This window comes from Schistocerca serialis, unplaced genomic scaffold (assembly GCF_023864345.2).
Source record: "Schistocerca serialis cubense isolate TAMUIC-IGC-003099 unplaced genomic scaffold, iqSchSeri2.2 HiC_scaffold_1235, whole genome shotgun sequence".
NCBI lineage: Eukaryota > Metazoa > Arthropoda > Insecta > Orthoptera > Acrididae > Schistocerca > Schistocerca serialis.
The window spans coordinates 162,501-167,500 of NW_026047442.1; the positions used below are offsets into that span (position 1 = coordinate 162,501).

The following is a 5,000-nucleotide window of genomic DNA, read 5'->3' on the forward strand; positions in this document are numbered from 1 at the left end:
CCAAACGCCAGTGCCTCTGCCGCACAACGTCGTGGACCGGCAATCACACCACCCGCACCCGCTCGTGCCCCACCCCAACCGCCAAACTCGCAACGCCAGCGGATGAACGGCGGAAGTTTCCCGCACTCGTAATGTGCAATCCACACCTATAACTTGCGTTTCATGAAGAGTTATGTCCAATATGCGACATTCCCGCTGTCCCTATACATGAGCTGCGAGCTGTACCACGTACAAGCTACAGACGCGATCGCATTGCTCACTGTACTGATTCCCATGCCGAGCGATCAGCTAGGAAGCGCCCCATCCATGTCGGTACCCGTGGGCGTTGCACTCGCAGTCGCAAAAAACGTTGGGCAAATATATATCTCGGAACAGTAACGACAGTCGGAGCCTCCTGGCGTTGCACTCGCAGTCGCAAAAAACGCTGGGCAAATATATTTCTCGGAAGAGTAACGACAGTCCGAGCCTCCTGCGTGGGAAGAGTCTTTCTAGGCCCTGACCCACGGGAAGGGTTTAGCTTCCCCCATCCCGGACATTTGAAGTCGTCACACTACCGGTATTGACTAATAGACTGATTGCTGATAATCACTAGCCATACACTGGGGGAAACGGCCGACAGGGGCAGCAACATAGTGGAGCCGCAGTGTCACTAATGTACAGAGATAGAACAGTTTCGACTGGAACCAGAGTAACCGTATACACGGCACTGATTAGTAATAAATGCAGAGCCATCAGAATACAGATAATATATACAACCGTCCCTATACATGCTGAAAGACTCTGCACACAATGAGAACCACACGTCAGCCAGACACTATCACACACTACTCTCTGCCTCTAACAGGCACACACACAATATCTAACCACCAGCATGGAAGAACATCCGGTGCATCCTCTCCGCCACATTACACAATCCACACTATCATAACCAGACCGGGAGGTCCACCCAGAAAACAGAATATCCCACCCTTCCGACATCCGCCATTGCTCAGCTAAGCCACGAACACCCACACATGTCCTACACAGGGGTGCACCCAACATCACCATACTGCCTCCTGTCACAGTACACAAACAATGGCAGGAATGAAAGACACAGATCTGCCACAACCTTGGAATCGGAGCGCCGCCTGTCATGAGCCACAAGTGCATCCTGACGTGACAAATCGGATGATCCCGCAGGCATGCACTTACGATAATCACTATCAACGAACCTGCCGCCGCCCCCCCCCCCAAATACACCTTTCCCTACAACAATGTGTACCTTAACCTAAGCTATATCGTACCTTAACCTAACCGACATTGCGCCTTAACCTAACCTACGTTGTACCTTAACCTAACCTATGTTGTACCTTAACCTAACCTATGTTGTACCTTAACCTAACCTACGTTGTGCCTTAACCTAACCTACGTTGTGCCTTAACCTAACCTACGTTGTGCCTTAACCTAACCTACGTTGTGCCTTAACCTAACCTACGTTGTGCCTTAACCTAACCTACGTTGTGCCTTAACCTAACCTACGTTGTGCCTTAACCTAACCTACGTTGTGCCTTAACCTAACCTACGTTGTGCCTTAACCTAACCTACGTTGTGCCTTAACCTAACCTACGTTGTGCCTTAACCTAACCTACGTTGTGCCTTAACCTAACCTACGTTGTGCCTTAACCTAACCTACGTTGTGCCTTAACCTAACCTACGTTGTGCCTTAACCTAACCTACGTTGTGCCTTAACCTAACCTACGTTGTGCCTTAACCTAACCTACGTTGTGCCTTAACCTAACCTACGTTGTGCCTTAACCTAACCTACGTTGTGCCTTAACCTAACCTACGTTGTGCCTTAACCTAACCTACGTTGTGCCTTAACCTAACCTACGTTGTGCCTTAACCTAACCTACGTTGTGCCTTAACCTAACCTACGTTGTGCCTTAACCTAACCTACGTTGTGCCTTAACCTAACCTACGTTGTGCCTTAACCTAACCTACGTTGTGCCTTAACCTAACCTACGTTGTGCCTTAACCTAACCTACGTTGTGCCTTAACCTAACCTACGTTGTGCCTTAACCTAACCTACGTTGTGCCTTAACCTAACTTACGTTGTGCCTTAACCTAACTTACGTTGTGCCTTAACCTAACTTACGTTGTGCCTTAACCTAACCCATGTTGTGCCTTAACCTAACCCATGTTGTGCCTTAACCTAACCCATGTTGTGCCTTAACCTAACCCATGTTGTGCCTTAACGTAACCCATGTTGTGCCTTAACGTAACCCATGTTGTGCCTTAACGTAACCCATGTTGTGCCTTAACGTAACCCATGTTGTGCCTTAACGTAACCCATGACGTGCCTTAACGTAACCCATGTTGTGCCTTAACGTAACCCATGTTGTGCCTTAACGTAACCCATGTTGTGCCTTAACGTAACCCATGTTGTGCCTTAACGTAACCCATGTTGTGCCTTAACGTAACCCATGTTGTGCCTTAACGTAACCCAATTTGTGCCTTAACGTAACCCAATTTGTGCCTTAACGTAACCCAATTTGTGCCTTAACGTAACCTAATTTGTGCCTTAACGTAACCTAATTTGTGCCTTAACGTAACCCATATTGCGCCTCAACCTAACCTATATTGCGCCTTAACCTGACGCACGTTGTCGCTGAACCTGCTCTGTAATTGTTATGCAACTCGTTAAATTAGTGTAGTGTTGCCTAACCGCAACCCTCGCAATATAGTTCGCTATTCGCACTGCCCGGTCCCCTGTGTATCGCGTCATGTTAAACACCTTGCAAGTGTTGCTGACTTTCCACATGCTCCTGCTATACACTGTAATGTGGATAGCAGCAGGACGTACATGCCCCCCCCCCTTCCCCCCTGCCTTCGCAAGCTGGTCGTTGAGAAGTTTGCATGTTCAATGCCCTTCGCATGCCGACGTACTCAGCCTACGTTGTGGTACGGCCTGTCACCTGTCCGCGGATGTACGCAAAACCCACAAACTGTGCTGCACATTGGTCCGTATGTACTGAATGATACATCGTGGCACATGTGTGACCGTACGACGACTGCGCCTAGCAACGGCGGACCATACAGTCCAAATATTGTGGACGCAGCTACGTGTCGTCTCCCTTTAGGAGCTGGATTGCAGTGTGGTACGCCATTCAGACGTGTGGGAGGAACGGACGCCCTGGATGGCGATCAGCATGAGCAGTCTGTTGATGTAGTGGAGCGTGTATTCGGACGTAGTCGTCTCTTCTCACACACTGTGATAGCATGTTGCACCGCGTTCCACATCTGCGACATGCTGCAGAGGCCGGCTGACAGTCGTTCGCGCAATGGACACCGCATACGTACGGGGGCTACCTTCCACGTGTTCTCTAGGCGTGCACATGTTGTTGCGTCTATGTGGGCAGACGTAGTGTGTTGTGACACCTGACACAGGCATGCAATACTCGTTGCAAATGGCGATGGACGTCTACGTTTGCTGGTGACGTTACGCAAATGAACAACTGGTAACCCGTTGTGGTGCGGTTGTTCTCGCTAGAGGTGAATCAGTGTTGGCGACGATCGGTCGAGCTATTAACCGGTTGTTTCATGGATACCCACCATGCCCACGAACGTGAAAGGGGACCCACCATGCCCACGAACGTGAAAGGGGATCTGGGTGTGAGGCGATACGCGGCGGTGGCTGGGTGGGACCGTCCCCGGCCGGTGAGGGGGGGCCGCCCGGCGTGCTGGCAGCGCGGTGCGTGGGCGCACGCGCTACAGCCGGCTGGTGGGGGCGGCCAGTGGCAGGCGCGCCGGCCGACGGACGCGGCAGGCGGCGCAGCTGCGCGCCGGCGCCCCCTGCTCGCGGCGCCTTGCGGCCAAAGTAGGTCCTCGCGGGCCCGGTGCGAAGCGCGGTGGCCATCTGCAGTGTGCTGGTCCGATTGAGGACTGTGTGCGCTGAGGATGCGCCGCCGCCCGGCGCTCGGCGCCGCGACGCCGTCTGCTGCTCGGTCGCCCCAGCGGTTCTCGCAGGTGGTTTGTATCGCAGCTGTGCGGACGTGTTGGCGCGTGCGCTGTGCTGGGAGAGTTCGCTTCGGCACCCAAGTGGGGCTTTTGTCCTTCTGTGGCGCTGGCGTTGGAGCTGCCGGTCACCGTAGGTGGCGCGTGTTGTCTCCCGCCGGCAATGCCACGACAGCACGCTCCCGGGCCTCTGTCGGCAGCGGCAAGCTCAGTTGGGAGCACGGGTGGTCGCACCTAAAGCGTCTACTCGCCTAACTCCGGGCGATTGCGCCTCTCTCGAACCCGACCAAGTACTTAGGACGGCGCTGCGCGCCGCCGGGACCTGAGAGGGTTTCGAGGTGTGTTGTGCAGGGGAGCTCAGCCTCCTCCTGTTTGCAGAATAATTGAGCGGACGCTTGCGTGTTCGCGCGGGCCCCCGGGACACACTCCCGGGCGGCCGGCTGCTCAGCTCTAGTTGACGCAGCTCCCTGGTTGATCCTGCCAGTAGTCATATGCTTGTCTCAAAGATTAAGCCATGCATGTCTCAGTACAAGCCGCATTAAGGTGAAACCGCGAATGGCTCATTAAATCAGTTATGGTTCCTTAGATCGTACCCACGTTACTTGGATAACTGTGGTAATTCTAGAGCTAATACATGCAAACAGAGTCCCGACCAGAGATGGAAGGGACGCTTTTATTAGATCAAAACCAATCGGTCGGCTCGTCCGGTCCGTTTGCCTTGGTGACTCTGAATAACTTTGGGCTGATCGCACGGTCCTCGTACCGGCGACGCATCTTTCAAATGTCTGCCTTATCAACTGTCGATGGTAGGTTCTGCGCCTACCATGGTTGTAACGGGTAACGGGGAATCAGGGTTCGATTCCGGAGAGGGAGCCTGAGAAACGGCTACCACATCCAAGGAAGGCAGCAGGCGCGCAAATTACCCACTCCCGGCACGGGGAGGTAGTGACGAAAAATAACGATACGGGACTCATCCGAGGCCCCGTAATCGGAATGAGTACACTTTA

At 53.1% G+C, this 5,000-nt stretch overlaps 1 non-coding gene across 1 annotated transcript in view; it reads left to right on the forward strand.

The window, feature by feature from the left end:
* Window positions 1–4,457: 4,457 nt before the first annotated feature.
* LOC126436329 (small subunit ribosomal RNA) overlaps window positions 4,458–5,000 on the forward strand; it is a 1,909-nt gene continuing 1,366 nt past the window's right edge. Inside the window, exon 1 of the ribosomal RNA XR_007580592.1 lies at window positions 4,458–5,000. This exon is cut by the window's right edge and continues 1,366 nt beyond it. This is a non-coding gene — a ribosomal RNA (small subunit ribosomal RNA).